The sequence below is a fragment of the Maniola jurtina genome, chromosome 24 (genome assembly GCF_905333055.1).
Source record: "Maniola jurtina chromosome 24, ilManJurt1.1, whole genome shotgun sequence".
In the NCBI taxonomy this organism is placed as follows: Eukaryota; Metazoa; Arthropoda; class Insecta; order Lepidoptera; family Nymphalidae; genus Maniola; species Maniola jurtina.
This window is the reverse complement of record NC_060052.1, coordinates 6,648,537-6,676,350: the sequence shown is the minus strand read 5'-3', so window position 1 is coordinate 6,676,350 and position 27,814 is coordinate 6,648,537. Positions and strand designations below refer to the sequence as shown.

Genomic DNA, 27,814 nt, shown 5'->3' with positions numbered 1-27,814 from the left:
GAGAATATTTTTCCGCAGCAAATGGTAGGTCTGAATGAGCATCATGAATATTATCCGGATAACATAAATCTACCTCGAGAATATATCCACACTGACTTTTTTTAGAAATGTTCCTTACATCAAAATTTTTAATTTCATTTTCATTTAAAAATTTAAAGTCACGCATTGGCATTTTTTGCATCATAGCAAAACCGTAAAGGTTGACACAGTCTAAATAAATTAAGTACGTACTTGACTCATTTTTATTGTAGGATGGTAAATATTTATTGTTTGCTTCAGCATATCTCAATGAACACTGGGCTAAACCACCTCGAATACCTTTTTCTAACATCTGATACATATCCACATCAGAAATCAAATCAAGCTCAACTTTAGTATATAACAACATTGCGTCCCAACTTAAAGATGGAGATGATACATAATAGCAGGGGTCTAAATTATAATAGTCTAAACTCATATTTCTGAACTTTTCAAAAACGTCGCATAGTAATAAGACATCGCATTGTAAGTATAAATCTGTATACTCTCCTAAGTTTTTTATACCAAAAGTTTTCCATATTTTTAAAGCGTGTTCGTAATCCTCAATGGAAATATTTTCACCTGTGAGTTTATTAAAAAAAATCGAATGTTTTGGTAACTTTGTTTCATTATATTTCTCCCATGCATCCATATAATCATAACAATAGACACCCTTTTTACAGGCCAAATTTAATAAGTGTTCATCCTTAATAAATACACGCATATGCTGAAAATCATTCGGATGAAGACTCTTTGCCAGTTTATCCAAACCCGAACTCAAAAAATTAAATGAATCGATAAACTTCAGTTGAGCAGCATTTGTTTTATCAATAGGTAAAAATTTTGTGAATGATATATATTTTTCTTTAGATTTTGGTATCAAGCTCGTTTTTCCGGTAATTTCTGATAATTCTTTAATAAATAAGTGGCAATCATAACCACTCAAGTTATGAAAAATGATCGGTATAAACGTACATTTTTTTGCATTTATGTTACAAGTGTTGTGAGCAGGGCCTCGGTATTTACCTGTAAAATGGTCATGATCCTTTACTATTATATCATATTTTTTAAACATTGTTTTACAGATGCAGCAAATTTTTGCTTCATTATATGAAGTCAACTCTTCGGTAGTAAGAGGAAACATTGGATTATTTGTATTTAAAATACCGTGCAATCTTTTTACATCTCGCGTAATGCTTTCAACAAATTTTTTACCACAGTTTGGTCCGCGATAGCTTACAAAGTCATTAAGCTCAGGTTTAGAATGGCAACATATGTAATAAGCGAAACAAGATGGTTCATGTGTTTGTATATCTTCAGTATAAAGAGATTTATTTTCGTTTGAATATTTACAAAGCAAGCTCTCAAAATCGCCATATATCACGATAGGAATTCTTTGAGTTCTCTCATAGTTTGAAAAATGCAACTTACTACCATCTTCTGGAAGTACAGTTTGTCTTTTAGCACAATCGTGATTGTGTAGTTTTTGTTCATTTGCGAAATATAAAAAACATTCATCACATAAAAATATTTTAGACTTGTGTTTTGTTAATTGCCTTCGCACAAGTCGGCCAAAGTCTTTAATCAAACAGTAATGGGCTTTGTCATTTTTAGTAATATATAATAAATTAACATGGGTAAGTTTTCGAGCTAAAGTCACATACAAAGGACCTGTAACTGTATTATTGGCTTCTAACCCATAAACATTTACACTAATAGTTGGATTGTTCTTCTCAAAGGTTTTAATATCTTCAATTCCCGGAGGAAATGTCATATTTCTTATGTCAAAAAGCAATGAATAATGAGGATATGATGAAACTCTATTGGAATTAAGTTTTGTAGGATACATTTTAGCAGCAATGCACCATAAAAAGCAACAATCATCGAAATTATGAATATTTAGACATGATTTTGTATTTCTTATATGTGATGGTAATGCCAAATATGATCCACCTTTCAGAGGATTATATTTATTAATATTTATCTCCAAATGACTGATAGAATCAATTGTCCAACCAGATTCTGACTGTTCGAATTCTGCGCATTTGCAAGTTAACTTTTGAGCACATTGTAATAAAAAATTATCAATATCAGTACTTTGGACTATAATACCATATTTAGTACTGAAAGATTTAATAGACTTTTCAAAATTTTTTGGTAAAATATACGAAACAAATAACTCGAAATTTACTTTAATGGCAGTGTGTTTCTTTAGAGATATATTTATGATCTCGCGTGTGGTTTTAAATATTTGTGAAAAAAAACTCTCTGGAACTAAAGTTGTAGAGGTCGGATTTACTTTGTAACTGATTATTCTGTTTCTAAAAGCCGTTTTTATAATTTGCACATTCTCATATCTAGATTGAAATAAACTATTAGATTTATGAGTATTTGTTCTGTTATGTGACGATATAGATGTTTTAACATAAAGGTTACACTCTTTGCAGAAAAACATTTTCAATTTCATAGAATTGCTTATCTTGTTTATCTATTTAGTATCTAGTTTCTCAGTTCTGGTTTTAATATTCTGCGTATAAAAAATCGGTAAGGAAATACAGCTAAATAATAAATCAAGCTATTGGCTAATAAACAGTAAACAGTTATTAATAGAATGGAAGTAATGCGATGTTTCGATATCAACATTCAAACATGTCAAGTATCTAGTTTGTATGGTTCTAGTTTCTCAGTTCTAGATTTTAAATTTTGGATAGTTATGAGATGACTGTATTAAAATAAAGTAATCTAGTTATTTTCAGACAATGTGCAGACTTAGTAAGAGTATAAGGGCTGTAAGTATCACGTTATTAATATCCCAACTTCAAATCTTTCGATATGAACATTTAGACATTTTTATTTAATTTTATATGGTTCTAGTTTCATATGGTTCTAGTTTTTATGTTTCTAGTTTCATATGGTCTAGGCTTTGTATGGTCTAGGTTTTGTATGGTCTAGGCTTTGTATGATCTAGGCTTTGTATGGTCTAGGCTTTGTATGGTTTAGGCTTTGTAATTTCTGTAAAAAAAAACACGTTAATTTAATTTTATATGGTTCTAGTTTCATATGGTTCTAGTTTTTATATTTCTAGTTTCATATGGTCTAGGCTTTGTATGGTCTAGGTTTTGTATGGTCTAGGCTTTGTATGATCTAGGCTTTGTATGGTCTAGGCTTTGTATGGTTTAGGCTTTGTAATTTCTGTAAAAAAAAACACGTTAAAAAATATTTACAGGCACAAACATAAAGATAGTAATTTAATTGTCATACTTATTATATACAATATGTTGCAGATGAAATATTTTTTGAATTTATTTATGAAAATAATTTCTAAGATTTACAAAATTTAATTTACAAAATTTATCTTAGAAATTATTTTCATTTGCAGGGTATAAAATGGGCTGAATATTTTTTAGTTCAGCCTTACTATCATCAATTAATTTGGTGAGGGACTTCCATACCACCGAATTTAAATCAGTTGCAAGTTTTAGTGTGCAGATGGCATGCTTCCAACGCTCATTGTTCGCGAGTTTCTCCACTTCTTCAGAGTTGTAGACGCGCAGCTCGAAGTAGTAGCTGCCTTTCTTCGATGGGTCTGATTGGGATGTATACCCCGACGCAACGCGCCGACTGAGAAAACTTCTCAATTTCGCAGCGCGCACTGGCTTGCTAGTAGATTCATCCTGAAATTGAAAAATATTCAATTTAGTATCATCTGCGATAATTTCAACTCTCTACCTATTATGGTTCATGAGATAAAGCCCGCTGACAGACAGACGTCCGGGCGGACAGCGGTAGCTTAGTAATAGGATCCCACTGGTACCCTTCGGATATGATCCCTAACAAAATAATAACTTTAACAAACTATATTCATAAATTTATATACAGACCAATTGCCTAACAACATTCTTATTGGGAAGTCTTTTAAAAGCTTTAATCCAATAAAATATAAATAAGACAACTCACCTCAGATTCGGTAATAAACCTCCTCCGCTTAACAGATGGACTCGTAGGTGTATTTGGAGACGTTTCGGGTTCAGATTCCGATCCGCTCGATTCGAACGGATTCTTCGGAGCAGAAGAAGTCACCTCCTTTTTCTTGATCGTCTTCTTCCGCTTCACCTCACGTTTCTTCTTAAGAGACTTCGATGTTGATGGGGGCTGCACCAAAGCGATGGGGTCTTCGTCTTCGTCAAATGGATTGATGAAAGATGAAGAGGCCCTGAAAAACAATTTAAGTAACTATCAACATGAAAACTCCAAATAAAAATTCAATAGGTACCTAGTTGCTTAATTCAAAAATAAACATATAAAATAAAAATACTTACATACTTTATTTCGACTGTTGTTGTCGTCGTATCCAAAACTCGGAAAGAAAGGAATGGTGACGCTTAGGATCGACCTATTTATACGCTCGAATTCTAAAACCTCTTTCATAATAAACGAAATGGATTGAAATAAATTAGATTTAAACATTTGCGCATGTAACTTTAAACACTAAATCATCACAACATAAAACTTATATTTGCGAAAGTAATCAGACTAGATTTATACATTCGTATGAACACTGTCTTACGTATAAATTATTGCCGCATCAGCTATAGGTGTTCGATTTTGAAGCATGGAAGACGCTGTTGTTTATAGTTACGCAGTGAATTGAGATCTAACCGTAAAAGGAATGGTATGCGTCGGACTCGCGATAGTTAAAATGTTAAAAGGTTATACATTTTACTACTTTCCATAGGTAGGTATAAAATTTGTGAAAGGTCTAATAATATTTGCTCCTATTTGATGCTTCAATCTTCTTCCTTGCGAATTTGATTTAAAACTTGAGTGGAAATCCTTTAATTTTCGACGTCAAAAAATATCCTGGATCCGTCTCCAAGATGTGAATTGTCTGTGTATCAAATTTCGGCAAGATTCAGCCGTTAGTCTTTAGTTTAGACAGACGCCTTTTTGCATCACTAATCATACTTATTATAAATGCTAAAGTGTGTCTGTTTGTTTGTTTATTGGTTCGTCCTTCAATCACGTCGCAACGGAGCAACGAATCGACATGATTTTTCGTGGGTATAGTAAAAGAACTGGAGAGATATAGACAACTTTTTATCTCGGAAAATCATAGAGTTCCCGCAGGATTTAAAAACCTAAATCCATGCAGATGAAGTCGTGGGGGCATCAGTGAATTTATTATATTAGTACGCATTGTACGTATTTTTTTCGTCCATTAATCTCTATTTATCAAAGTATTTATAACAATCGAAATATATTTAAATAGCGGGAAATGTGTCTAAATTCATCATTAAAGAATTAATTTTCGATAAATAATAATGTATGATAAGCTTGCACACCTTACTAGAAATCTGCTATAATATATTTTTACTAATAAATCTTTATCCAAAATTCATTGTTTGTAGATCAGAATGGAGTTAATATATCCTAAATATCCTCGCTATGCAACTCAAATCGCAAGATTGCGAAGTTTTGATACCTGGCCTCAAGATTTAAATCAAAAACCTCAAGAAATGGCTGATGCTGGTTTTTTTTATACAGGAGATAGTGATCGCGTGATTTGTTACTTTTGTGATGGCAGGCTCAAAGACTGGGGCATCGAAGATCATCCATGGTCGGAGCACGCACGCTGGTTTCCGTCCTGTCCCTATGTTTTACTTGTGAAGGGTGAAACATACCTACAAAGTGATAGCAAAGATGTTTGTGGTGCATCAAAAGTATCTGAACAATTTGTAAATAACAATATAATAAGTTCTTTTGCAGACAGAAACATATTATGTGTTGAAAATATTAAAGAAACACTTTGCTGCAAAATTTGTCTTGTAGAAGAAGTAGCTGCGTGTTATATACCATGTGGTCATGCTATAACGTGTACTAAATGTGCTTTATCGTTGGATAAAATGTTATGTCCGATATGTGGAAAAGCAATCGTTAATGTAATACGAATATATTTCTGATGAGCTATAAACATTTAAAGAGTCTACCTTTATCCAACCTATTATAAGTATGCGCAAGCCTCGAATCAATCGATCGAAATTCATACTAATGAATACAGCAATGCCGGATCAAGCAGAAACACGATCAATATACAAAAATAATTTGAGCGCAACAAATCAAATGGTTAACTATGCGAGAGCAAACTTTTAGACGTAAAATTATCATGCATATGGGCTCGTTCGCATTTCTTATGAATGCCGCAGTCTCGTCGAACTCATCGTATTATATCATCCACTGTGCGGTGCGGGCGTATGATATAGGATCCGCAATAACTAGTCATTGAGGATTTTGTCTCACTGTTGATAGTGATTAATTGTTGCTTGGATTTAGGAATACTCCATTTATTTAATGTGTTGTTGTGGACAGTAGCCTACATTGGGGATCCTGTATCAAAATTCATGGGGATTTTGTATCACGGTGAGCGTAGCGAACGAGCGTTAGCGAGAGTGATCCAAAATCCCCATGGATTTTGATACAGGATCCCCAATTCAACACTACTATCGACCAAACCTGTTGGTATTTTTTTTCTTAATTTTTTTATGAATCTCTGTTGAGATTTGATATCCTTATTATTTGGTCTTTGTGTTTCTCACAATCATTCTAGAAACTATAAAAAACTTATCATCTGTTTAGACTCGTTAAGCAACGCTTACCCAAGTCGGTGAACGGGTGGGTGACCTAGCTTTGGAGGTCCTATTTAGTAATTTTACGTTACCTCTTGCTGTTTTTCTCGGTAGGAAAGGTATTCCGAACCAGTGCTAGATGTATAACCACTCAGTAATCACTCATATAATACATTTGACCATTCAAAATTTTTGGAACCCTTTGTGAGCGAGTCCTACTCGCACCTGACCGATTTTTTTACGGTTACAGAACAAGCAGTTAAGAAAAATATAGAAAAAGACAGTAGTAATTTGTCTTTAGAAAATCGCTAGTTTAGTTTATGGCTATGGTTTATAGGCAATGAATCATATATAAGAATTCCATTTCCAATAGATCTTCGTGCAAAATCTGTAGAAACGAGGTCGAATCAATATAAAACCTGTTTGTCTGTCTGTCCCACAAAACTCTTTCCGTACCCACACAAGCAAGAACTGTACACAGATTTATCTGTCTGTCTTAAATTATGCGGTTGTCCAATGTGTTATACCTAACTACTTTGTTATTCAACTTCACAAAAAGTTTAAAAGCAATAAAGTACGGTTACATATAGGAAAAGGAATTCAAGAGATATAATATTATGTGTTTATGCATGTTCTATTTCCAGGCATTTAAGGATTTCATTGCTTTATAAATTTAACCTTAAACTAGACAGAGGTAGTTGCTAATTAATTATTATAAAGTACTTTAGTAATGCTAATTTAAATAATATAGCGTCATGATAATATTATAAAACAAAGTGAACCTTATCGAAAATATTTCACTGGCAATACAACGAAAGCTTTTCGGTAAGTTTCAATTTCAAGGGCCGTAAACAAACTCGTATAAACATTTTACATAAGGTATATCAAAAGTACGATATCTAAACTACTCGTATAAGTTTTAAACGAGTAGTTAGTGTTCCTAATGTGTAAAGCTTAGAGTCTAGAGTCTACATAATTTTTGACATTTCTTTTGAATTGAGTTAATTTTAATAAAAGCCTGTCTATTTTTCATTAAACAGAGCGTTACTGCCCATGACAGTTCGAACTTCATCTCTCGTAGCACTGAAGTCCCGTCGACCACGACCCATGTAACTGAGTCGAAATATCGGCAGTTAAACATAACAAATTAATCGTTGTATGTACCCGTTATCACACTATAATATTATAAAGGCGAAAGTTTGTATGTGTTTGTGTGTGTGTGTGTGTGTGTGTGTGTGTGTGTGTGTGTATGTTTGTTACTCCTTCACGCAAAAACTACTGGACGGATTTGGCTGAAATTCGGAATGAAGATAGATAATATCCTGGATTAGCACATAGGCTACTTTTTATCCCGGAAAATCAAAGGGTTCCCACGGGATTTCGAAAAAACTAAATCCACGCGGGCGAAGTCGCGGGCATCGGCTAGTTAATAATATAAAATGTCGTTAAACCACGAAATAAGTTTGAAATCATTGGATTGAATCAATTAATGAAGCCATCATTAGCAAACATGTGTCGGCAACAGTGGACAACGGTCCCTGACGCAATAGTTACGTGCTGTCGGATGACCGGAACAGTTGCGTCACATCACAGCCGAGCCGGCGAAATTGTGGGCAAGTGGCAAACGACCTTCTTACGCGACCTCAGAGTATCATAAACATTCTATTTCTTCATTTGTGCTCATAAAAGATCTCAGACCCTTTTTTTGACCCCCGACCCAAAAAGAAGGGTGTATCTGTGTATCAGTCTGTGGCAACGTAGCTCCTAAACTAATGAACCGGTTTTAATTTCGTTTTTTTTTTTTGGTTGAAAGGTGGCTTGATCGAGAGTGTTCTTAGCTATAATCCAGAAAATCGGTTCAGCCGTTTGTTATCAGCTCTTTTCAAGTTACTGTAACCTTCACTTGTGGGGGGGTGTTATAAATTTTTAATTTACACTTGTATTACTACAGTCCAAGACTCTATTAGTAACTAGCATGGACAGTATAGACTATGGAGTATGGATTACTATTAATTAGTATAATGGATTGCTTTAATACTAGATTCTTTTTTTACGTAGATATGTTTGAACTTTAAATGCTTAAGTTAATTAGATTTTATTTATTAAGGTAGGTAAATGACATTATAAGAATGTGTTTACTTAATTTATTCCGGCATTTTGTACAAACCTTGGTTGGTGTGAACTGTGAATGTATTATAATAGTTTTTAGGGTTCTGTAGCTGATGACCCTACTATAAATATTAGCCTCCGTTGTCCGTTCGTCCGTCCGTCTGTCAGCGCCGAGCGGTCTCGTGAACCGTAAAAGGTTGACAGTTGCAAGTTTTACAGAATGTGTATTTCTATTGCCACTATAACAATCCATACTAATATTGTAAATGCGAAAGTGTGTCTATCTGTCTGCTTACATTTCGGGGAAGAAACATAGGCTACTTTTTATCCCAGAAAAGCAAAGAGTTCCCCCACGGGATTTAAAAAAATTGGTTGTCTGTAAAGTCGGTTTACTGACGATAGTTGAACGTGACAACAAAGGCGATTGTGCTTCTTTGTCGCTCGTTCCGCGCTCTCGCTTGCATTTCAAGCCTTACATGGAACGCCTCAGAGCGAGGTAACGCCGCATGAGTCATGTGTTTTCGTGCATGCAGCCGGCTCTATCGAATTATAAGACGTTGTCACGTCAAAAAAAAACCTCAATCTACGCGGATGAAGTCGCGGGCATCATCTAGTAATTAATATACGTATTATGGTAACAATTTAAAATAGTCCGTCAGCCATGTCCGCCGCATATTAATTGGGATTCTCAATCCATTGACACATGCCAAAAGAATTGAATGGGTATCCAAGTTTGCCCTCGTCGTCGGTAGAGATGGGCACTATTGCTGTGCTATTGCTACTTTTAAATCATTTTCTTTTCACAGTGATTTCACTGGCGATATTTCACGGAAAGTGATTATTCAATTTTCGCAATTACATATTACAATCGTTTGTTACCATCGATGTATGTTACATTAATCCAAGATCTCACTGATAAATATTATTTTCTCTTTGTAAATTCTAACAAGAAGCAGCGATATGAGTTTTCTCGCTCGCACACCCTTTAGCGTATTATCTCAGGTTCATGACCATAATATGCACGCGCGCTTATTTTAAAACTCAAAAGACCAATTAAACCACATAATTTTAAACCTCCGACCCAAGAAGAGTTATAAGTTTGAGGTGTGTATCTGTGTATGTGTGTTTGTGTATCTGTCTGTGGCATCGTAGCTCCTACACGAATGAACTAATTTTTATTAAGTTTATTCAGAAAGTAATAATACAGATTTTCACAAATGTTAAAAATACTTAAATATAAAAATTATAAAACAAAAATATCATCCAAATCACTGTAACGAGGCAGGGTGCATTTAATTTTTATTTAGTTTTTTTTGTCAATTTTAGGTCAATTTATTTCGTATAAAATGTAGCCTATGTCACACGAACCTTTACAACGAATCAATTGACAACTCATTCGTCTAAATCGGCCCAGTAATTTAGGTACTACGGTGGATTACACTGAATCTGGAGACACACAAACATAGATACATACATAAATACATACGAACCTACATACATACATACATAGACTGCTAAAATCATAACCCTTCCTTTTGGCTTTGCCACAGTCGGGTAAAAAGGCTTTTCACGTGATTTTTCCACGTGCTACCTGCGAAACGGCCCACCTCTACTCGTCGATAATGTCGGTTAATAAGGCAGTGTGACGTCACCCCGGCGTCACATGGGCCGCTGTAGAAGGCGCGAGGAAACCATTGGCCAGAGTGCATTCAAATTATATTACTGACGTGAGAAAGATTCTAGTACATTCTGTGTGATTCTAAGAGTAGAATCTACGATGTAGTGGGTACATCTTAAGATCTTACCTCACTCGCCATTGTAGGTACTTCTAGTATTTTTAACCCCCGACCCAAAAAGAGGGGTGTTATAAGTTTGACGTGTGTCTGTGTATCTGTGTATCTGTCAGTGGCATCGTAGCTCCTAAACTAATGAACCGATTTTAATTTAGTTTTTTTTTTGAAAGGTGGCTTGATCGAGAGTGTTCTTAGCTATAATCCAAGAAAATCAGTTAATCCGTTCGAAAGTTATTAGCTCTTTCTAGTTATTGTAACCTTCACTTGTCGGGGGTGTTATAAATTTTTAATTTACACTTGTAGTTAAGTTAAATTAAAAAAAAAATTAAAGTATTCAAGAAAGTTTTTAGGTCAAAAATTGAAACGTACGTGAATAGTAATTCTTTATTATGATATCTACAAAATTCTAAAAATTATGAAAATTGGACTACATTTACGAGGAGAAAAACGTTATCGCTTTCTGCATAGCCATCTCGACCTGTCGCGTACTATAGGTACTTATAATGTATATTCGCCATGACGTCCTTAGGCACTTTTGAATGATTTGGTAATATTGCTTATAAATTGAAAGTGCAAATTGTGCGTATGCATACGCACATGGTATTGCCGCCAATCAGAGGAAAAGCGATTTTCTAGCGACGGATCCGATAGGATTACGACTACTTTACTGGGCTTAAAAAAATTACCTACTTATGTGTAAATGAAAAAAAAAACTGGCCAAGTGTGAGTCAGACTTTCGCACCAAAGCTAAGGTGCTCGGATATATTTTTAACCCCAGACCCAAAAAGAGGGGTGTTATAAGTTTGACGTGTGTATCTGTGTATCTGTCTGTGGCATCGTAGCTCCTAAACTAATTAACCGATTTTAATTTAGTTTTTTTGTGTTTGAAAGGTGGCTTGATCGAGATTGTTCTTAGCTATAATCCAAGAAAATCGCTTCAGCCGTTTGAAAATTATCAGCTCTTTTCTAGTTACTGTAACCTTCACTTGTCGGGGGTGTTATAAATTTTTAATTTACACTTGTCGATATTTTGCACGATAAATCAAAAAAAAAAAATGAAAATCTGTTTTAGAATGTACAGGTAAAGCCCATTCATATGATACCCCATTTTTTGGTTTGGTTTTGATTGCCAGCTCCTCATTCCTTTCTATACGACAGTGTCGTATAGTACAAAAGTCACTTTCTCACCGCTATCCGCATAAGAGAAAGAAAATGAGGTCATTGTGCCATAGCCCATACGTCGTCGTCGGACTGGACAGCTGACTTTAATGTTATGACTTTGTTTACTTAATAAGTGGTCAGTAGGCAATAGTATTACCTACTTGTTGTATATGTTGGCGCAGTGATTGCCAGATGCCCCGTATTTTACGGGTTGCCCCGTATTTCAGGGTACGATAATACGGAAAACCCGTAATTGCGAAAATAATGACGACCGAAGTAATAGGCATCAGCTAGTCACACTAATATTATAAAGGCGAAAGTTTGTATGTGTGTGTGTGTGTGTGTGTGTGTGTGTGTATGTTTGTTACTCCTTCACGCAAAAACTACTGGACGGATTTGGCTGAAATTTGGAATGGAGATAGATAATATCCTGGATTAGCACATAGGCTACTTTTTATCCCGGAAAATCAAAGAGTTCCCACGGGATTTCGAAAAACCCAAATCCACGCGGGCGAAGTCGCGGGCATCGGCTAGTTTGTTCATAAAGTCCTCAACCTTGCTACAATGATAATGTGACAAATTGAAATTAATGATCTTTGATCAATTTTGATCATAATATTACACAAGGTGAACGCGAGAATTTGATTCCGAACAGCCTTGCGTAAAAATAACAATATTAACCTCAAAAACAAGTAAAGTCCATGTGACATTATTACTGTGTACTTCCGTACTATTTAAATAAAATTATTGAGAAAATAGGAAACCACAAGATTCAGGAAATATCAAAATATTTAACTCTTAAGCCTGTAACATACGCTTCTGAAAATTCTAGAAGACTCTAGAACTCTATAGACTCAGACTACTATCGGATGCGGTCCATACGCTAGAGTATGGAGATTGTCTGACTGCGACGCGGCACCATCTGATTGCTCGAAAAATGCGGAAGCATGCTGCTGTATCCAACGGCATGCGTTCGCATCCCATCGGGTGCATGCGGATAGCTACTGCAGCATGCGGGTGCATACGATTCCAAGCAATTTGATGAAACGCGTTCGATATGGAGTATAATCTCGGCTCCAAATGAGCCGCCCTTATGGAACGCCCTTCCGCTATCAGTTTTCCCCTTCATTTTTAATATGGGTACCTTTAAATCAAGATTGAATAGGCATCTTCTAGGTAAGGGCTTGCCAGCAGGGCTGATGGCGAAGTTTTTTTTTTAATTCATTTTTTAATCATGACTAACATTCCCATTTCCCCTCCAACTAAGCGTAAAGCTTGTGCTAGGAATCGGTACGACAATAGTGCAACAGGTGGGATTTGAACCGCCGACCTTTCGGATTTCAGTCCGCTCCTTGAACCGTTGAACTATTGAGGCTATAATGAAGTGCTAGTCTACTTTTAAAAAGGCATCCGCTTCCATACTCTCTCAGGTCTATCGATATCAGCTCGGTTGGCTGATGGCTCCAAGCGTATACATCCGTCATTTCCGGTCTGCGTGAAAAAATCGTTCTTTGATGCTCTTCGCGCCGGTACGTGTAAACGGACCTTTACTGTGACGTCCTGCCGTGGAAAGGTGAAACCAATGACCTCTATGTAGAACACACAAGTCAGTACAAAATTTTTTGCGGACTGCAAGTTGCAACTCGTTTTTGCTTACAAATTGATGTCCAGTTTCATACGGTTTCATACTAATTTTGAGAGTTTCATAGTACACGATTTTTGTAATGCTGTCTTAGTAAGGGTGCTAGTATGAAATTCACAGATGTGAGGTACCTAATAGCATTTGACATAATTTGAAAACTCTTATTTAGTTAAATTGATAATTATAAATGGTTAGCAAACTTAAAACTAACAGGAGACATGGATTTTATGAATTAATAAATCTTAAGAAAGGTCTCTCCGTCACTTGCTTCATACAAACGTAGTTCCAATTTCATTTGTATATTAAGCAACCAAAGTCCATGAAATTTTGCAGACATAATATTCTAGAAACTAATATCTGTGCCTGTGGTGTTTTAGATTTTTCTAAAAATATGTAGTTTTAAAATTACAGGGGCTCAAAGATTTGTATGTAAATTTTTAAGACCGCGTTACTTTGAAACCGAATATTTTAAAAGAAATCTGGAAAACCACAGACATAGATATTAGTTTCTAGAATATACCTGCAAAATTTCATGGACTTTGGTTGCTTAATATTCAAATAAAATTGGAACTACGTTTGTATGAAGCGAGTGACGGGGAGACCCCTCTTAAGAAATATTTAATTTTGACATATTATACGTATTATACCAATAATAGTGTATGTTTCACATGCTTTTAGTAACATGGCAGAATAAGGTTTGCTAACGAATTTTTACCCTTTTCTTTTAAGATAAGGAAAATCGTATTAGTAGGTACAATATTTCTTACAGATTAAATGCATCTAAAGGTTTCCTTCTTTTAAGGAAAAATACGGTAAAATACTTTAATCCTTCCAGTTTCCTTTCACTTTATATTTACTTGACAAAATTATCAGGAAATCTCTTGATGGTATTTTTGGTGCTGATGCAATTTGTTTATCTGTACGAAAAACATTGTTTTGCTTCGTTGGTTTGTGTTTTCTCGGAGCTTTTAGAATAGTAAGAAAAACCGGCCAAGTGCGAGTCAGACTCGTGCACCGAGGGTTCCTTACTCCAGTATTTTCCAACATTTTGCACGATAAACCAAAAACCGTGCAACAATTTTTTTTTGTGGTACGGAACCCTAATAAACTTTTAACCATAATACATACTCGTAATATTTTTGAGCCCCGACCCAAACACATGGGTGTTATAAGTTTGACGTGTGTATCTGTGTATCTGTCTGCGGCATCGTAGCTCCTAAACTAATGAACCGATTTTAGTTTTTTTTTTGTTTGAAAGGTGGCTTGATCGAGAGTGTTCTTAGCTATAATCCAAGAAAATCGGTTCAGCCGTTTGAAAGTTATCAGCTCTTTTCTAGTTATTGTTACCTTCACTTGTCGGGGGTGTTATAAATTTTTACTTTACACTTGTAATTTTTCGTAATATCTTCCCTATTAGATACTAACAGCTCCTAAGTTCTATTGAACAACTTTCAGGCGGGCGAAGCCATGTGTCAAAAGGTAGTATAACAGAAAAACAACCTTTAAAACACTTACCTAGTTTATTTATATTTATTTTAACAAAATGTAATGACTTACTACATAAGTAAAGTATAAGATCAATATTTATTTATGACCATGAGTAACTAATGCGTTAGATGAAGGCATAGCAGTTATTCTACAATGCTTAAGTGTTTGATTTATGAATACCATATTTAGATGGATATGGGCACACCTGTAAAGGATGATTATTATCTAGAATTCTAGACTAATGTAATGTATTTTAATTTAAGAGAAGTACCAGTAGGTATAGCGCATTCCCAGACGCTTTCCACAAAAACGTAGTTAGGTTCTCATTTACTTAAATAATAACCAAACTTAATGAAATTTTGTCAACAAATTTTAGAAACAAGTGTAAATTAATTATAACACCCCCGACAAGTGAAGGTTACAGTAATTAGAAAAGAGCTAATAAATTTCAAACGGCTGAATCGATTTTCTTGGATTATAGCTCAGAACACTCTCGATCAAACCACCTTTCAAACAAAGAAAACTAAATTAAAATCGGTTCATTAGTTTAGGAGCTACGATGCCACAGACAGATACACACGTTAAACTTATAACACCCCTCTTTTTGGGTCGGCGTTAAAAAAATATCTGTGTCTGTAGCTTGTCAGATTTCCTTTGGTCCAAGATCCCACTGAAATCCCACCTTCCTTATTTTCTGAGAAATAAAATGTGTGGGATAGAGTAGTGCTAGCGCATAATATTTGCTAGCTTATAACTCGGGGCAATTTATAGGTATCAACAAAGTGATCCTAGGTATAAGGGTTCCGTTTTTACTTTTGAGGTACGGAACCCTAAAAATAAAATAGTAGGTCGTTAGATAAGCTCTTGGGTCAATCATTGTTACAAATACGGAAGTAGGTATAAACTATAAAGCATATGATATCTATGCATGTAGGTAGATTATGTTAGGTAAACCACGGAAACGCTGGAAAGTGGACAAATGACGAGACATGATACTATTACAGTCATTTCCTTGACTCGTGTGGTCTAGATCTTCCTATAAGAATGTGTTACATATAACTTATATTATAACACTCTTACAGGAATATGAAATATAATATGTATAATATAGGATTATCTAAATATATACATAGAAGGAAAAGTAACTGACTGACATACTGGACGAAGCGGACTGCAGATTGTAAATTAACAGGGCTCTCTCCGTCACTTACTGAATGCAATTGTAGTCCCAATTTCATTTGAATATTAAGCAAACAAAGTCCATGAAATTTTGCAAACATATTCTAGAAACTTCAATAAGCCTCAATAGCTCAACGGTTATGGGAGCGGACTGAAATCCGAAAGGTCGCCGGTTCAACCCCCACCCGTTGCACTATTGTCGTACCCACTCCTAGCACAAGCTTAACGCTTAGTTGGAGGGGAAAGAGGAATGTTTATCATGATTAAAAATGGCTAATATTCTTTTTTTTATTAAAAAAAAAAAACTAATATCTGTGCCTGTGGTGTTTTAGATTTTTCTAAAAATATGTAGTTTTAAAATTACAGGGGCTCAAAGATTTGTATGTGAATGTTTAAGACCGCGTAACTTTGAAACCGAATATTTTAACGGAAATCTGGAAAACTACAGGCATAGATATTAGTTCCCGGAACGTTTCTACAAAATTCCATTGAGTATGATTGGTTAGTATTCCAATGAGAGATGAACTACGTTTGTATGGAGCGAGTGACGGAGGGACCCCTCTTAATATGTAAGAAAGAAGATTTTTACAATATATTATTTGTACAATCAAGTGCAAAGTATTTTGTTAATATATTTTATAACAATTTATTATCAAGTGAGATCATGGTGAACCTGTTCTGTAACTAATCTGAATAAAAAGGACACGTTAAAATAAAAATATTTCGAACACTCTAACAAGCAACAACTGGTTTTTCGTATATCATTATAAATGCCTGTGGATTTAAGATTATATTATTATACCTGCTTATAGTAATTATTATTATATTATCTTAATTAAAATAATAAGTAGGTATAGATATGACATATAGGTAGAAAGTATATACTGCAACATATTGAAGTATTTAAAGAAGAGTTAGGTGCGTCTCCGTCACTCGTTTCATACAATCGTAGTTCCAATTTCATTTGAATTTTAAGCAACCAAAGTCCATGAAATTTTGCAGACATATTCTAGAAACTAATATCAGCTATGTCTGTGGTTTTCCAGATTTCTGTTAAAATATTCGGTTTCAAAGTTACGCGGTCTTAAAAATTTACATACAAATCTTTGAGCCTCTGTAATTTTAAAACTACATATTTTTAGAAAAATCTAAAACACCACAGACACAGATATTAGTTTCTAGAATATGTCTGCAAAATTTCATGGACTTTGGTTGCTTAATATTCAAATGAAATTGGAACTACGATTGTATGAAACGAGTGGAAACGAGTGACGTAGAGAGCCCTGTAAATATCATAATCTTAAACCGCGAAGAAAAACATCGTAAGGAAAGCATTGAAGCAAGGTTCACTAGACGAGTCTGCCCGCCAAATTCAAATTTAATTTGGTTTTTCGCAATTCGTAAATTAATATGACAAAGTGGGCTTATGGCATTCTAATTCCGCCAATGGCAGTATATTTCTCACAGGATAACATAAAAACCTTTACTTGAAAGTGTTCAGTTTAAGACATTAGCCAAAATAATGAGTTTGACGTGAGTTACTCACAAAGTCGATACTATAGGTACCTACATACTAGACGAGTATTGTCGTATTAGTTTATAAATTGCGAAAAACCAAATTAAATTTTAATTTCGCGGACAGACCCGTGTCATGCACCTTAACGGGAAACGCCGTTGAACATCGCGTTATTGGCCGTTAATGTGGCTGGCACACTATGAATTACCCCACGCAATTCGCTAGGAAATCATTGCGAGATGCAATGCCACTCTATTTTGTTTGGACAACGCCCCGCGAATATATATCCGTAGTTTAAGCAGAATGGTACCAAGGGCACTCGAGTTACAAACTCGAACGTGACGGGAATGGATATCGCGCAAGGTTAATTTCACCAATACGTTAAGAGGGCTCTCTCCGTCACTCGTTTCCACTCGTTTCATACAATCGTAGTTCCAATTTCATTTGAATATTAAGCAACCAAAGTCCATGAAATTTTGCAGACATATTCTAGAAACTAATATCTATGTCTGTGGTTTTCCAGATTTCTGTTAAAATATTCGGTTTCAAAGTTACGCGGTCTTAAAAATTTTCATACAAATCTTAGAGCCCCTGTAATTTTAAAACTACATATTTTTAGAAAAATCTAAAACACCACAGACACAGATATTAGTTTCTAGAATATGTCTGCAAAATTTCATGGACTTTGGTTGCTTAATATTCAAATGAAATTGGAACTACGATTGTATGAAACGAGTGGAAACGAGTGACGGAGAGAGCCCTGTTAACGGTTAACGGTTAAAGGATCGTTTAATTGCTTCTCGTATTGCAGACGTGGTTGGGGATTAGAGTTTGTTGACCTACAGTTTTTATAAAGATTTTGGTTACTTTGTGAGGCATAAATCATATCGATTTATCACGGATTAACAGGACCATAGACTTTAATAAGCGGACTGTATTTAAATAGCTGCTTAGGTATTTTTCTCTCTATTCTCTATGATTCATCGAGGTAAGTACGTGAGAAATCGTAAAATCTATGCGTAGGTATAAAATATAAAACTAAAAAAGACTTTGTTGTTAATATAGGTACTAAAAAGTATATATTTATATACTTACTTAGTACTATAATTAGTAATTAATATGAAAAAAAATATTATGTAAGTCTAACACGATTATCCTATCTCCCTAAACTCCATCTAACTACAAGTGTAAATTAAAAATTTATAACACCCCCGACAAGTGAAGGTTACAGTAACTAGAAAAGAGCTGATAACTTTCAAACGGCTGAACCGATTTTCTTGGATTATAGCTAAGAACACTCTCGATCAAGCCACCTTTCAAACAAAAATCGGTTCATTAGTTTAGGAGCAACGATGCCACAGACAGATACACAGATACACACGTCAAAGTTATAACACCCCTGTTTTTGGGTCGGGGGATTAAGAACCACCCCCTAAAGGGTACAACTGGGGGTTGAAATTTGTGTGGTGCACGCGGACGAAGTCGCGGGCATTAGCCTACCTAAGTACCTACCTACCTAATACCTATTTATTATAGTCCAGTTGACAACCCAACTATGTCGAGAAACACTATTCAGTTAGAATTCATTGCAGCAACTGATATAATCACCTTTACTTAGAACTGAAGACCTAACTTAGGTCCTAGGAATATAAAAATAGCTCTACACTCTTTCAATTGTATTGCGTGAAAAGAGAAAGGTGATCTGCACTCTGCAGGCTTTAATGTAGCTAAAGTGTATCAAGTTTAAAGTTTTGTTCAGGATTTTCCTTGTATCGAATTGAGAAATAATTATCCGGTTTTAACACAAATACCAGTCAAGTGCGAGTCGACTCGCACGTGAAAGGTTCCGTACTTCCGTGCAAGAAATAACTTTAACCCCCAACCCAAAAAAAAGAGTGTTATAAGTCTGAGGTGTGTATCTGTCTGTGGCATCGTAGGTCCTAAACTAATGAACCGATTTTAATTTAGTTTTTTTGTTTGTTTGAAAGGTGGCTTGATCGAGAGTGTTCTTAGCTATAATCAGAGAAAATCGGTTCAGCCGTTTTAAAGTTATCAGCTCTTTTCTAGTTACTGTAACCTTCACTTGTCGGGGGTGTTATAAATTTTTAATTTACACTTGTTCAATGACTTCAGGTAACCATAGCCTTATTTGACATATTATCACTCAGGATCACTCTAGTTCACTTTTAGGGTTCACTAGGGTTTTAGGTACTAGGACCTACCTACCAGGGATTAAATTGGTTGGCATCTAAATAAAAAATATTTAAATTAGGTAAGTAAAACTTAGATATCTGGTATCTAATTAGATTTTTTTTTTTGCGTTGGGAAATGCCTTTACGCATCTCTCCCGAGAGACGGGAAGGATATGTGGGACTCGCCAGCGGAGAGACGACCGGAATACCCACTAAAACCCAACGGCGATGCTTGGCGACTGGGTCGCGGGAACACCGAAGCAATCTACGGCGACCCAGCCAGCGACGTCTGCTGAGGCGGGCCCTCCGCCGGAGACCTATTTCTAGGTTACTGCACGTCCGAGGCGAACGCGCCTCCCGACGTGGTCTAGACGAGCGACATCAGATGGGTCGCTCGAAACTCCGGCTAAGGTAGCAGGCGGCGATCGTGCGCATGCGCCTGCGCCCCGTCCTTCGGCGACGGATAGGGACTAGGGTCCGCGTTTGCGTCGGCCTCCCGCCGCCGTATCGCCGCCTCCTTCTGAGTCATCACCTCCTCGCAGAAGGAGGCGACGGCGTTCCAAGACCTCTCGTTGCTCACCAATGTTTAAATTAAGTACAAGTGTAAATTAAAAATTTTCAACACCCCCGACCAGTGAAGGTTACAGTAACTAGAAAAGAGCTGATAACTTTCAAACGGCTGAACCGATTTTCTTTGACTATTCCGCGCCTACGATCCAAAGTATCTGAGTTTTCCAAAACATCATTTTCAAATAAATAATTATGTATATCTAGGCAACGTCCATCTAACCTTCTTTTCTACAAGAAAACTAGAAAAGAGCTGATAACTTTTAAACGGCTGAACCAATTTTTTTGGATTATAGCTAAGAACACTCTCGATCAAGCCACCTTTCAAACAAAAAAAACTTAATTAAAATGGGTTCATTTGTTTAGGCGCTACGATGCCACAGACAGATACACAGATACACAGACACACAGATACACACGTCAAACTTATAACACCCCTCTTTTTGGGTCGGGGGTTAAAAACAAAAAGAATTTAACTAGGATGACGCAAATGCTTGGATTAATAAACAATTTTTTGTACAACTGTAAATAATAATTAGGTAAATATGTATAATTAGTAGTTGTTAGTTTTTATGATTTTGCCTACCTTGACCAAAAACTGCACGCCAGTCATGCGCCTGTGTTAAATACCACCATTCTGATTTTCTAGAATATTTTGTAGGGTTCTGTGAATCCGAGTGAAAAAAATCGGTCACGTACGTGTCGGACTCACACACGAAGGGTTTCGTACAAGCAGAACAGAAACACGCAACAGAAATACGCATTCTGCGAAAATATCAACTCTACATATTATGACGGTTCACAAGATACAGCCCGCTGACAGACGGATGGACGGACGGACAGCGGATGCTTAGTGATATGGTTCCGTTGGCACCTTTCGGGTCGGAACCCTAAAAATTTTTCAAATCGATCCAGAAACCTTGAAAAAATCGGTGTATATCGGAAATATAAAGAAAAAAGGGTAGGGGCCGAATTGAGAACCACCTCTTTTGGTGGTTCTCAATTCAGTTGGTTAAAAATAGTGCTTAATCGGCCGAAAAATGCTTTATTCATAGTTATATATTTTTAATGATTAAACGTCGCGGTCCTATAAGAATAAGATTTATTACAAATTACAATGCTAAAGGTTAAAATTTTAATTTATGCCTTTTGAAATTACATAATAAAGCATTTACGAAGTCGGACTTCGATTTATTTGTGACATAATTAATGACACAAAAGAAACCCAAATGTTTTGAGGTCAAAGTTAAATGCGTGTAAATTGTAAGTAATAACTTGGTTGACCTTTGACCCTTGACCTCCCTGGCGCAGTGCTGAGGTTTTACAAGTGGGAGTTGCAGTTATATTATACTAGGATTGATCCGAGACTCCTGCCACACGAGTAGATTATTAAGGGTATATCTACTCGTGTGCTCCTGCATACGAGTATATAACTAGTACGTGTATATAATTTAAGTATATATACATAAATAATCCGTTCGTCTGTCGTGTCTAGCAAGAAAATCTATAGGGTACTTCCCGTTGACCTAGAATCATGATATTAGGTAGGTAGGTAGGTCTTATAGCACAAGTAAAGGTAAAAATCCGAAAATTGTAAATTTGTGAACAAAAAAATTAAAATGCGTTCATGAACAAATTAGTATTTTCAATTTTCAAAGTAAGAAAACTATACGTACCAAGTCTGTTATCATATGAAAGGGCTTTACCTGAACATTCTAAAACAGATATTTATTTATTTTTATGCATAATAGTTTTTGATTTACGTTTGAAGTGTCAGGAAAAATACGCAAGTACGGAACCCTCGGTGCGCGAGTCTGATTCGCACTAGGCCGGTTTTCTAGTAATTTTGTTTGTTTGTGTCGGGGTCTATCTCAAAAACTAAACTAGTTAGGAATATGAAACTCCGGTGTATTGTGTACACCTTACGGTATTTCAACAAAAAATACTGAAACCAGCGATTCATAAAGTAGGTACGTAGTTTGTTAGCTATGACTGAAACTTGATTATGTACGGAACCTTAAAACAGCGGGGTCCGACTCGCACTTGGCTTGGTTTTTTTTACTTTCTGCAACTACAGTAAACATGGAGCAATACATCACACTAATATTATAAAGGAGAAAGTTTGTATGTGTGTGTGTTTGTGTGTGTGTGTGTGTGTGTATGTTTGTTACTCCTTCACGCAAAAACTACTGGACGGATTGGGCTGAAATTTAAAATGGAGATAGATTATAATACCTTGGATTAGCACATAGGCTACTTTTTATTCCGGAAAATCAAAGAGTTCCCACGGGAATTTTAAGAAACCTACATCCACGCGAACGAAGTCAGGAATATGAAACTCCGGTGTATTGTGTACACCTTAGGGTATTTCAACAAAAAATACTGAAACTAGCGATTCATAAAGTAGGTACGTGGTTTGTTAGCTATGACTGAAACATGATTATGTACGGAACCTTAAAATAGCGAGGCCCGACTCGCACTTAGCTTGGTTTTTAACCCCCGACCAAAAAAGAGGGGTGTTATAAGTTTGACGTGTGTATCTGTGTATCTGTGTATCTGTCTGTGGCATCGTAGCTCCTAAACGAATGAACCGATTTTAATTTAGTTTTTTTTGTTTGAAAGGTGGCTTGATCGAGAGTGTTCTTAGCTATAATCCAAGACAATCGGTTCTGCCGTTTGAAAGTTATCAGCTCTTTTCTAGTTATTACTGTAAACTTCACTTGTCGGGGGTGTTATAAATTTTTAATTTACACTTGTTCTTTTTACTTTCTGCACTACAGTAAACATGGAGCAATACATTACTACTATAATCATTTCAAACATGATTGATTACTTGATTAGGTTACTCTCAAGAATGTAGAGTAAGTAGGTACGTACCTTCGGTTTACCACTGCAATACTTAAGAGGGCTCTCTCCGTCACTCGCTTCATACAAACGTAGTTCCAATTTCATTTGAATATTAAGCAACCAAAGTCCATGAAATTTTGCAGACATATTCTAGAAACTAATATCGTTGTCTGTGGTTCAGATTTCTGTTAAAATATTCGGTTTCAAAGTTACGCGGTCTTAAAAATTCACATACAAATCTTTGAGCCCATGTAATTTTAAAACTACATATTTTTAGAAAAATCTAAAACACCACAGACACAGATATTAGTTTCTAGAATATGTCTGCAAAATTTCATGGACTTTGGTTGCTTAATATTCAAATGAAATTGGAACTACTATTGTATGAAGCGAGTGACGGAGAGAGCCCTGTTAAACGGTAGATAAAGTATGTAAATAATTCAGATCATGTCTGAATTTAATTGCGTACTAAACGGTTGATTCAGAAACTTGGAAAAGCCCTTTTATTCTATTTATAAAATATAAGTGCCATGCGTTTCAAGAAGAAATAAAAACTGGTCAAGCAGAAGTTGAACTCGCGTGGAGGGTTCCTTACACAGACTATTAATTAATCTTCTTATATTAATTAATAAGGCATAGATATTAGTTTCTAGAATATGTCTTCAAAATTTCATGGACTTCGGTTGCTTAATATTCAAATGAAATTGGAACTACGTTTGTATGAAGCGAGTGACGGAGAGAGCCCTCTTAAGTATTGCAATGGTAAACCGAAGGTACTTACCTACTTACTCTACATTCTTGAGAGTAACCTAATCAAGTAATCAATCATGTTTGAAATGATTATAGTAGTAATGTATTGCTCCATGTTTACTGTAGTGCAGAAAGTAAAAAGAACAAGTGTAAATTAAAAATTTATAACACCCCCGACAAGTGAAGGTTACAGTAATAACTAGAAAAGAGCTGATAACTTTCAAACGGCTGAACCGATTTTCTTGGATTATAGCTAAGAACACTCTCGATCAAGCCACCTTTCAAACAAAAAAAACTAAATTAAAATCGGTTCATTAGTTTAGGAGCTACGATGCCACAGACAGATACACAGATACACAGATACACATACTAAGCGACGCTTTTTGCTTACATTACAAGAAATGTACTGTTATAATATTTACAGTAAGCCGTGTAAATGAAAAGATATTAAATATCAAAACTGGTCAATTGCGTCGGACTTTTATTATTTGTTGTTATAGCGGCAATAGAGTTAAGTAGACTTACACGTATAAGCCTCCAGGGTCATCTCTTCACTATATTATGTACTATCTTCGGCATCATCATGTCAACGATCGTGGAAGTAAGATTTAATCAAACACTGTTAATTACTTTCAAATTATATTATATTAATTAATAAATTCATTAACCACTCATGCACTTAGCTAAGCAACTTTACATCCTTTTTCTCTACAATTATTAATGCTCTATCCTCCAAAAACCTTTTTTCTCGTCTCACATCTTTTTTTTTCTTTTTTTTTGGCTCTGGCCTCTGCTACTTTTCGTTTTGCAATCTAATAACCCACATCAATCATATAGTTCCTAATACACGGTCTGTGAAAATTTCAATTCTCTAGTCTCTACCTATTACAGTTCACGAGATACAGCCCGGTGCCAGACGGACAAACGGACCGAGGCTTAATAATAGGGTCCCGTTGCTACGGAACCCTACGAAACATGTGGTTCCGTTGTTTCTTTGCCGTGTGATTGAAGGAATAAACACACTTTCGAATTTATATTAGTAACTAGGTGACGCCCGCGACTTCGTCCGCGTGGACTTAGGTTTATCGAAATCCCGTGGGAACTCTTTGGTTTTCCGGGATAAAAAGTAGCCTATGTGCTAATCAAGGATATTATCTATCCCCATCCCGAATTTCAGCCAAATCCGTCCAGTGGTTTTTGCGTGAAGGAGTAACAAACATACACACACACACACACACACACACACACACACATACAAACTCTCGCCTTTATAATATTAGTGTGACTAGCTGACGCCCGCGACTTCGTCCGCGTGGACTTAGGTTTATCGAAATCCCGTGGGAACTCTTTGGTTTTCCGGGATAAAAAGTAGCCTATGTGCTAATCAAGGATATTATCTATCCCCATCCCGAATTTCAGCCAAATCCGTCCAGTGGTTTTTGCGTGAAGGAGTAACAAACATACACACACACACACACAAACACACACACACATACACATACCTACACACAAACTTTCGCCTTTATATAGTATAGTGTGATCATATTTAGCCCTTAGGTACCTACCTACCTAACCAACTGGTTTCAGTAACCTGCGGCGTAGGTACGCAGTTCGTATCCCGATGATTCACCAATGTAATCAATAACTAGGTAGGTAGGTACTTCATAATAGGTATCCATGACCTACAGTACCTACATAAAAAATTATAGCCCAAGCTAGATGTCAGAGCAAAACAGGGCTCTCTCCGTCACTCGTTTCATACAATCGTAGTTCCAATTTCATTTGAATATTAAGCAACCAAAGTCCATGAAATTTTGCAGACATATTCTAGAAACTAATATACATCTGTGGTGTTTTAGATTTTTCTAAAAAATGTAGTTTTTAAATTACAGGGGCTCAAAGATTTGTATGTAAATTTTTAAGACCGCGTAACTTTGAAACCGAATATTTTAACAGAAATCTGGAAAACCACAGACATAGATATTAGTTTGTAGAATATGTCTGCAAAATTTCATGGACTTTGGTTGCTTGATATTCAAATGAAATTGGAACTACGATTGTATGAAACGAGTGACGTAGAGAGCCCTGTTAAGTGGACTGGAAATAAACTAACTATTAAGTATTATTAAAATAATTACTATGCAATTCAATTGAGAAGACTATTGACAAACTAGGTGGCTACCTAGTTCATAACACCACATTGTGACACCACCTACCCGTTCCTACCACCAGTTGGTACCTCTACCGGGTAGGTAGAGATACTACCTACGGTCTACCTAACTAAATTTTTCGCTTGATTTAGTGATTTAATATTGTGACCTCATTCGGAGGGTATGGTTTCGAACACAGGCACACGTCTCTAATTTTTAACCCCCGACTCAAAAAGAGGGTTATAAGTTTGACATGTGTATCTGTGTATCTGTCTGTGGCATCGTAGCTCCTAAACGAATAATTTTTTTTTTTGTTTGAAAGGTGGCTTGATCGAGAGTGTTCTTAGCTATAATAATAATCGAAGAAAATATATATGTAAATAAAATACGTAAAATCCACGCGGATAAAGTCGCTATAACTATAACCAGCTAGGTACTTCTCATATTTCTCTACTCTCTACTAAATATTACAAAAATAAAAATGTCAGTTGAGCACGCACGGACTGAAAACTTGCTCAGTTCGTAAAATCTTAGTTCAATACATGAACATAAAAATATGGCAATATTGTATTTATATTTTTAACCCCCGACCCAAAAATAGGGGTGTTATAAGTTTGACGTGTGTACCTATCTATGTATCTGTGTATCTGTCCGTAGCATCGTAGCTCCTAAAGTTGTTAGGTTTTGTACCTTGGCATGGCTGAATTTATTTTATTCTATGTTACAATTTATTGCCACATATTTTGCTCAATTCAACATTAAAAATTGTTAGAAATAAAAATACTCAGTACCTACAATAATTGTTTTTATTAACAAATATATTACACATAATAAAACGCTAAGTACCTACCTACTTTTTTTTAACTTCGGTAAAAACCAGACCACTAGAACATTTCAAGCTTGACCTCAATAAAACGCGTGCGAAGCTGAGAGCCAAAGCAAAAAAAAAATCATTAAAGGAGAACGTATAGGTGCATTTAAAATACTCACCAATTTTTTTAACACGTCTCACCTCCTTTTACTTTCCGAAAAAAATGCCACGCACTTGCACTTATTGTCTTTAAAAAAAAAAACAAAAGCAAAAAAAAAAAACGGAAAACTGTCAACAATAAAAAACCTTATAGCACTGAAAAACAAAAGTTAGTGTTCGATATTTGAAAATGGCGCGCGATTTGACGTCTATTACTTTTTCTAAGATGGCGAGTGGCGACCTATTCGCGCCGCGATCGAGTGTTCACTAGTGGCTCGAGTATCGAGTCAAAGATCGCTCTCTCCGTGACCACAGAGTTAAAAAACCTTGAGAGTCGGCAAACTTCGACGATTGTTTGCTTCATGCTTCTGGTCATTCAAAGTGTGCACTTGAACAATGGCTGAAATTAGCATTTCTTGCAAAAAGTGTGTCTATTGTGAATCTTTTTTTTTGTTTTTCTATAATTTAACAGATAATTATTTTATCATACTTAATAATAACTTATTAATAATAACTTAATAATAACTTTACTTATATACACTTTTGGCATTCTAAAATGGACTCAAACTGAACTGGATGCCTTGGATCGAAGAATCCGAAAATTGTTGACTACATATCGTATGCATCATCCACGTTCATCTGTTATGAGATTGTATATCCCACGCAAGTGTGGAGGGCGTGGTTTTTTAAATGCCAAGAACCTTCATAATCGTGAGGTATGCAATCTCAGAGATTATTTTCTCAAAGTAAATGTGGGAATACATAGGGATGTAGTTGCAGTTGATAAAGGTCTTACTCCGCTTTCCTTA

At 35.7% G+C, this 27,814-nt stretch overlaps 1 protein-coding gene across 3 annotated transcripts in view; it reads right to left on the bottom strand.

The window, feature by feature from the left end:
• The window catches only part of LOC123877786 (ABC transporter G family member 20-like), a 70,129-nt gene extending 42,828 nt beyond the window's left edge, over positions 1-27,301 (bottom strand). For 2 of the 3 annotated variants that reach the window (XM_045924677.1, XM_045924678.1), the window contains exon 1: positions 27,026-27,301. The gene's annotated coding sequence lies outside the window, so the exon portion shown is untranslated. Of the gene's footprint in view, positions 1-6,871; positions 6,878-27,025 lie in introns of those variants that run through there. The other variant, XM_045924679.1, reaches the window with a different exon arrangement.
• Between the last annotated feature and the right edge of the window lie 513 nt (positions 27,302-27,814).